At 46.1% G+C, this 9,052-nt stretch overlaps 1 pseudogene; it reads right to left on the reverse strand.

Annotated features, from left to right (window-relative positions):
• Nucleotides 1–6,101: 6,101 nt before the first annotated feature.
• On the reverse strand, nt 6,102–6,192 carry LOC130277864 (U2 spliceosomal RNA; annotated as a pseudogene).
• Between the last annotated feature and the right edge of the window lie 2,860 nt (nt 6,193–9,052).

Consider the following 9,052-nt stretch of genomic DNA (forward strand, 5'->3'; position numbering starts at 1 on the left):
ACACAAGCTGGGAGCGTAAGTACCGAGAAAATGTAAGGAATGTTATGAATTTATGCTCTAACACCATTATGAGTACCGCATACATGCCTAGAAAATAAAGTGTAAACAACATATCTCTAAAAAGATAAAAGACAACGTGCAACTATACCGGATAGTTGAATATGTCTACTATAAGTAACTGATAACGTGGTCATGAAATGCCATGGAGGAGGCTGTATCTGTTCTGAGAACGTCTCAGGTCATGACAATAAACCAAAATGTAATTGCTCTGAAAATTCGTCGGTAGCAACCGACATTAACTCCTTAAGCTGAAGGAGTCAGGCAAATAGGGCAACGTCTAACAAAGCTGTATAAGCTTTCCGTATAAACACTATGCACGAATATGCAGTATAAAAGCTATGAGCATGAGTACAGTAAAGCTACGGGAGCATATGTGTAGTGTAGACTCTAAGGATGGAAATGCAGAAAAACTATTACCTATGTGCAGTACAACAAAATAAAGCTATGAACGTAACCAGACTATGAGCGTAACGGGCAACTATGCCGGATAGTTGAATCTGTGTACTATAATGAAATGATAACTTAATCGAGAAATACAACAGACGAGGTTGTATCTGACCTGAAAACGTGTCAGGTCATAACAAATACACAAACGACAAAATTGCTCTAAATACGAGTCAGTAGCAACCGACATTACCCCTTAACCTGAAGAGGAGTCCGGAAACAGGTTAACATTGTGACTATTCCTGAAATTGGTTGCTCTGAATTTGAGTCAATAACAACCGCGATTCAACCCCTAATCCTGAAGGAATGAGTCAGGTGACCGGGTATTGAACAGACGATTAGTGCCACTAAAATGATGACCACCCTTTGAACGAGTACCTGTGTCGGATAGTTGAATATGTGTACTGTAACTAACTGATAACGTAGTCGTGAAATACAACAGAGGAGGTTGTATCTGACCTGAGAACTTGTCAGGTCATGACAATAAACAACAATGTGATTGCTCTGAACGAGTCAGTAGCAACCGACATTGACCCCTTAACCTGAAGAGGAGTCAGGCAATAGGGCAACATCCTGACAAACCTGAGTGAACTTTCCGTATAAAAGACTATGAACGAATACACAGAATGAATGCTATGAACATACGTACAGTAAAAGCTACGGGAGCATGTGTGTAGTGTAGACGCTATGGATGAACATGCAGAATAAATACCATTACCCATGTACAGTAAACGCTATGGATGTTAGTGCAAAGAACATAACAGAATGAATGCTACATGTACGCAGAATAAGTACTACAACGTATCAGCATAATAATTACTACCATCGTATGTACAGAATGAATGCTACGAATATCCGTGTAGTGTATTGCTACAATTCTATGTGCAATATACATGACGTGAACATGTCTGTGGTATGAATACAACGAGTGTATATGTGGTATAAATGCTATGAGCGTATAGTGGTATGATATTATGAGCAGTATAATGCTATGAGTATACTTGCGGTATCAATGCTAAGAGCGTATGTGCCTGATGTAGGCCCTGTGTATGTGCAGTATAAATGCTACAAGTACATGTGCAGTATAAGTGTCGAGCATATGTGCTACGAATTAATATGTGGTATGATGCTATGAGGTATGAGTACTATGAGCAGTATAATGCTGTGAACATGCTATGAGCGCGTGGCCACAACTGCACGAAACAGCATGACACTGTGAGAACCGTATGAAACCTGCGTGTATGAATGCGATGAACGTGTGAACAACAAAACCATGACCGTGTGACCAATATAACTGCCATGAGCGTATGAAACCTGCGTGTATGAATGCGGTGAACGTGTGAACAACAAAACCATGACCGTGTAACCAATATAACTGCCATGAGCGTATGAACCGTATGAACCCTGCGTGTATGAATGTGATGAACGTGTGAACAACAAAACCATAACCGTGTGACCAATATAACTGCCATGAGCGTATGAAACCTGCGTGTATGAATGCGGTGAACATGTGAACAACTTAAGAACCGTGAGCGTGTGACCACTATAACTGCCATGAGTGTATGAACCGTATGATTCCCATAGGCAGTATACTGCCGTAACCAGTATGAAATACCATTAACATGAACCGAATGATACTTTGAGCGTATGAACTAGCGATAATTACGAGGTGCTTGATTGCCATGAACATAACATGGTAGAAATAACGTAAGACCATGAACATGCCAAGAATATGTGAACAGCATAAAAGCCAAGTTTGTGGACCGTGTAAAACACCAGCGAGTGAGAGAATAACCATGAGGTGAACAGCATAAACGAGTTTGCACAGTATAAATGCTGTGAATGTATCGTCAGTGAGTATATGTACCGTATATAATGATATTAGCACATGAAACTGTATACATACTATGCGCGTACGAGCAGTGTGCCATAAGCTTATGAATTAACCATGAGAGTACGGACGATAACAAACTCATGGAGTTATCAAACCATGAAGATGCTCTACTCATGTGCCCCTTGTACCAGTAATGCGTGTATGCCCATTATAAACCAAGCGTATGAACCGTATGGATACCATAAGCGTGCAAACAACGAGTATTACACTGTGTATACTATGATTTAATTAGATGTAGCCTATGTTATATCTCTACAGAGCATTGCACCCTACTGTATACTATATTGAAACAAGACACTCTGCAGAGCACTGCATCACCCCACACAGCATATGCTACCCCGCAACGAGATCCTCTGCATAGTATTGCACCACACTAAACAGTAAATGCCACCCTGTGTTGCAACGAGACCCTTCGCAGAGCATTGCACCACACTGCACATGCTAACTGTAACAACCCTCTGCAGAGCATTGCACTATGCCCTATATAATATGTTATATTTAAACCATCCCATCTGCAGAGCATTGCACTAACTGTATAAAGTTTGTTTATAATGAGACCATCTGCAGAGTATAGCACTATACTGTATATAGTATATATTATATTGCAACAAGACCATCTGCAGAGCATAGCAACATAGCTGTATATCATGTATACTATATTGTAATGAGACCATCTGCAGAGCATTGCACCATAACTGTATATCATGTATACTATATTGTAACGAGACCATCTGCAGAGTATTACACCATAAATGTATATCATGTATACTATATTGTAACGAGACCATCTGCAGAGCACTGCACTATACCGTTATACAGTACATGTTATATTGTAACAAGACCCTTTGCAGAGCATTACACTGTATCGTATACTGCAAGGACACCGTATACCCCACAGAGCACCGCAGCACACAGCAAAAGTGATATTGAAACGACTCTTTGCAGAGCATTGCACCACACTGTATACAGCAAACGTTATATTGAAACAACCCTCCGCAGAGCATTGCACTATACTTTAGATTAACGATTGCAGACCAGCTGACAGGACCGCCTAACGAGGACTGGGCAGCTGCCGCAACCTGTCCCAAGGGCATAGACAATTGTAGCTGTGCGGGTGGCAGGCAGTCCACATGTCGCCATGAGGCAGCTAGCGGGCTGCGCGAAATGCTGAGGCCGCACCACCCCCAGCACTGATTTAACTAACCTGCTTGCCGCTCCTGGCCCCCACTACCGCTGCAGGCAGAGCCAGTCAGAACCATACCTGCCCTATATTACCGTATAATCAGAGTGAGACACAGAATCCCCAGATAAGACAGCCAGCGGAGCTGCCAGGATGCCGCGTCTGCACCCCCCAGACTCATGATCAGCGAGGCCTCCGCACCGTGAGCAGCAGCTCTGAAGATTTTTGTGGGAGATTCAAACACCAGACACAGGAAGCAGAGATTCCACAAACATCACGTGCTCCGCCCCTGTAGGAGAGGGGGAAGTTATATACACACGCCCCCACCTGTTCCCAATAAGCCCCACCTGGAAGTGCAGGGAGCGATAATTACTTCTGCCCCTCACACAAATACAGCCCATCAGGCTTTATACATATCCTGACCCCATAGAGATAACAGAAGCATACAGATGGAGCTAGAGGGGAGGTATGTAACTATTATATATCCTGATCCCATAGAGATAGTAGCAGCAGTATACAGATAGAGCTGGCAGGGGAGGGGTCTGGGAGTTGTCAGGAGGGATCTATTAGGGGAGGATGTCATCCCAGGACATAACACTTTTTGACACATTAAGCCCCAGGATATACTGTGGGTCAGGCTGGTGATCACCTAACCAAGTTAGAGAAATAAAACACATGGATAAAGCAGTGCTGGAGTAGAACAGATGGTTCTGTAGGAAAAGTGAAGGTGAATGTGCCTCCTATGGGGTAAAAAAACAAGAGTGTTTTTTTTTTTTTTTTTTTTTTTAAGAATTGAAGGTCCTTTACTAGTAATAAATAATTGGTGTGCTGCCCATACCTGTTACTCTCTAGTGCGTTGTTAATACCCCCCCCCCCCCCCCCCCGGGCACCTATCACTTTGGTAACATGCCCCACCTGTGACTCGGACTACATTCCTGGGTAGCATGTTTTCTTGAATAAACTTGCTAACAAGTAAATCCCAATAATTTCCTAAAGCGATTTTTTCCTATTTGGTGTTAAAATAGTTAAGTCTTTAGGGTGAGTCACTTAATACACTAAGATTTTCATCTTGAAAAAGTGTCTTAACATAATGAGGTCATGCACATTAACATTTTTTGGCTGCTGTTCAGGAATTTGCAAAATGTGAGCAAAATGTGAGCACCTCTATCAAACAAACTCATGAAAAAGTCATGTCGGAATTCCAAGACAGAAATCAATGTTTTTATAGGAGGAAAGTATTTAAGCGGCGCTGATGGTTTAGATTCACTCCGCGTGATTTACGACATTGTTTTTAATTCACTTCTTTCACACTAATATTTTTTTTTTCCTAAATTATTATCCTGGTTTGGAATCTGAGCTTGGTTAGGCTCCTTAAAGCCGTATTTCTTTACTCCCCGGCTGCCGTTTATGCCCCCTCATTAAATTAGGAAAAATCATTTAGACAGAGGTGTTAAATATCCTGCACATTTGAATTATGCAAATCCTATTTCACTATCATATTATTACCAGGTTCCCAAGTGCCCAGAATTAAAGTGATTTTCTCATCGTCTATGGAAATATTTTCTTCATCTGTTTCAGTCTTGTTAATTCTTTTAACTTCTCTTTTTCGAGAAAACATTTTTTTTTCCTTTTCTTAAATGTTATTAGTTCACATAACTTTTTAGAATATCAGAAATAAGTTCCTTTTGCATGAATTTAGCATTAGATGTTTTTTTTTTTATCTAAGAGCCGATGAACATGCTCTCTAATCACCCAAAGTGCAAGAAAAAGTGCAAACATGTTACACTAAAAAAAGTGCACAAAGGATGCGGTCTATCACAAGCCCTTCTCCGATAGGAGAGAGGCCCCCCAACAAACCTTACCCTTCGCCTCCGGACCAAAGGGTACCTGCGAGGTTGCAGGTTCAATGTCCCTTTTCGCTGAAGCTACTAAGGGACCACAAATGCTCCCGGCATCCCACTTGGCGTTAGCCAAGGTATCTGCCCGCAGAGCCGATAAGGGTAGGTACCCTGCCAAAGCAGGAGTACCCGGTGTGTTTTCAGGGAGGTGCAGGACCTAATGGCCACACACACCTCCCCTAGACCGCCAGGAGGGACACCCAGAAGGGCTACCGCATCCTGACAAATCCTGTGGACACACAACACACAAAAAGTGACATAGTGACAAAAATAAATAAATAAATAAGTGAATATGTGCAGGTATACTGCCCGGACATCCGGCCGGATCTATAAAAATTTCTCTGTTCCTAGACAGAAGGCCGGGAATCAAGAGGTGAGTGCCCCAAAGGTGAAGAGATCATGGTGCCCGTGCTTTAACTCAGTGAGTCAATACTCCCAGTGAGTTTTGGCACCTCAGGGTCACCACTCCCCGAGGCACTAAAGTACCTCGGCTCTAGACCCTCTCAGCCTCTTGGGGAGACCCGGAGGAAGCAGGTCACATTGGGGCAGCCGTTGAGCTGATTCCTCAGAACCAGCCCCGGAACGCCCCGATACACCTGCTCCCTACAATGCAGCACCCATCCCCACCAGCTCCACACTGGCGTCGCCTGCCACCAGCATGAAACTGATAGGAACAGATACTACACTTGATCTTAGCCAAAAGGCCGAGAAGCGATTTAGGCCGAGAAGTAATTTAGTATTAGATGTTAGATGAGTGTTTAGTATTAGATGTTAGATAGAGCCGTAAGAAGCCGCCGGTGAAACTCTGTGTTGCTCTCTCTTGTGGAACGCTCCAGCTTGCTGCTATCCCGCTGTATCTGCTCTTCAATAAAAGATTCCCTGCAGACATTTGTGAGTGCCGCTCTATCTCATTTTTGCATTGTTGGCCAAACCTGCTGGACGAGCAGAAGATGATCTAAGGTGGAGGTGGAGGGGGGTAATCCTGACTTTCCCTCAATGGTAAATGTTGGGCAGATGATTGTACATTTTGGATTTCAGCTGCTTGATCCTTTTCTTCTTGAAGTGTACCAGACGTCAACAAAAACTTTTGATATAATGTAGATAATACCATTATATGTGTGTTATATATTGATTAAATAATGAATATTTGTTTGTCCCTGCAGCTATTTCCTGTGTGTCTCGATGATGTGACCAAATACAGGAAGCGAGGGTGGACAAGCAGGGCTCTATGCAGACTCCTGGCTTGTCAATCACCTTGATGTCTGAGTTGGGGGCATGTAACTCACAGCCTTCTCTACAGAGCCCTGCTTGTTCTGAGTGTACAGAGCCCCGCTTGTCCTCAATGTACAGAGTCCTGCTTGTCCTCAGTATACAGAGCCCTGCTTGTCCTCAATGTACAGGGCCCTGCTTGTCCTCAGTGTACAGGGCCCTGCTTGTCCTCAGTGTACAGGGCCCTGCTTGTCTCCAGTGTACAGAGCTCTGCTTGTCCTCAGTGTACAGAGCCCCGCTTGTTCTCAATTTACAGAGCCCTGCTTGTCCTCTGTGTACAGAGCCCAGCTAGTCCTCAGTGTACAGAGCTCTGCTTGTCCTCAGTGTACAGAGCCCCGCTTGTCCTCAATGTACAGAGCCCTGCTTGTCCTCAGTAAACAGAGCCCTGCTTGTCCTCAATGTACAGGGCCCTGCTTGTCCTCAGTGTACAGGGCCCTGCTTATCCCCAGTGTACAGAGCTCTGCTTGTCCTCAGTGTACAGAGCCCTGCTTGTCCTAAGTGTACAGAGCCCTGCTTGTCCCCAGGTTACAGAGCCCTGTTTGTCCTCAGTGTACAGAGCCCTGCTTGTCCTCAGTGTACAAAGCCCTGCTTGTCCTCAGTGTACAGGGCCCTGCTTGTCTCCAGTGTACAGAGCTCTACTTGTCCTCAGTGTACAGAGCCCTGCTTGTCCTAAGTGTACAGAGCCCTGCTTGTCCCCAGTGTACAGAGCTCTGCTTGTCCTCAGTGTACAGAGCCCCGCTTGTCCTCAATGTACAGAGCCCTGCTTGTCCTCTGTGTACAGAGCCCAGCTAGTCCTCAGTGTACAGAGCCCTGCTTGTCCCCAGTGTACAGAGCTCTGCTTGTCCTCAGTGTACAGAGCCCTGCTTGTCCTCAGTGTACAGAGCCCTGCTTGTCCCCAGTGTACAGAGATCTGCTTGTCTTCAGTGTACAGGGCCCTGCTTGTCCTCAGTGTACAGAGCCCCGCTTGTCCTCAGTGTACAGAGCCCCGCTTGTCCTCAGTGTACAGGGCCCTGCTTGTCCTCAGTGTACAGGGCCCTGCTTGTCTCCAGTGTACAGAGCTCTGCTTGTCCTCAGTGTACAGAGCCCCGCTTGTTCTCAATGTACAGAGCCCTGCTTGTCCTCTGTGTACAGAGCCCAGCTAGTCCTCAGTGTACAGAGCCCTGCTTGTCCTCAGTGTACAGAGCCCCGCTTGTCCTCAATGTACAGAGCCCTGCTTGTCCTCAGTAAACAGAGCCCTGCTTGTCCTCAATATACAGGGCCCTGCTTGTCCTCAGTGTACAGGGCCCTGCTTGTCCCCAGTGTACAGAGCTCTGCTTGTCCTCAGTGTACAGAGCCCTGCTTGTCCTTAGTGTACAGAGCCCTGCTTGTCCCCAGGTTACAGAGCCCTGTTTGTCCTCAGTGTACAGAGCCCTGCTTGTCCTCAGTGTACAGGGCCCTGCTTGTCCTCAGTGTACAGGGCCCTGCTTGTCTCCAGTGTACAGAGCTCTGCTTGTCCTCAGTGTCCAGAGCCCTGCTTGTCCTAAGTGTACAGAGCCCTGCTTGTCCCCAGGTTACAGAGCCCTGTTTGTCCTCAGTGTACAGAGCCCTGCTTGTCCTCAGTGTACAGAGATCTGCTTGTCTTCAGTGTACAGGGCCCTGCTTGTCCCCAGTGTACAGAGCTCTGCTTGTCCTCAGTGTACAGAGCCCCGCTTGTCCTCAGTGTACAGAGCCCCGCTTGTCCTCAGTGTACAGAGCCCCGCTTGTCCTCAGTGTACAGAGCCCCGCTTGTCCTCAGTGTACAAAGCCCCGCTTGTCCTCAATGTACAGAGCCCCGCTTGTCCTCAGTGTACAGAGCCCCGCTTGTCCTCAGTGTACAGAGCCCCGCTTGTCCTCAGTGTACAGAGCCCCGCTTGTCCTCAGTGTACAGAGCCCCGCTTGTCCTCAGTGTACAGAGCTCTGCTTGTCCTCAGTGTACAGAGCCCTGCTTGTCCTAAGTGTACAGAGCCCTGCTTGTCCCCAGGTTACAGAGCCCTGTTTGTCCTCAGTGTACAGAGCCCTGCTTGTCCTCAGTGTACAGAGCCCTGCTTATCCTCAGTGTACAGGGCCCTGCTTGTCTCCAGTGTACAGAGCTCTACTTGTCCTCAGTGTACAGAGCCCTGCTTGTCCTAAGTGTACAGAGCCCTGCTTGTCCCCAGTATACAGAGCTCTGCTTGTCCTCAGTGTACAGAGCCCCGCTTGTCCTCAATGTACAGAGCCCTGCTTGTCCTCTGTGTACAGAGCCCAGCTAGTCCTCAGTGTACAGAGCCCTGCTTGTCCCCAGTGTACAGA

Source organism: Hyla sarda, chromosome 6, assembly GCF_029499605.1.
Source record: "Hyla sarda isolate aHylSar1 chromosome 6, aHylSar1.hap1, whole genome shotgun sequence".
Classification (NCBI taxonomy): domain Eukaryota; kingdom Metazoa; phylum Chordata; class Amphibia; order Anura; family Hylidae; genus Hyla; species Hyla sarda.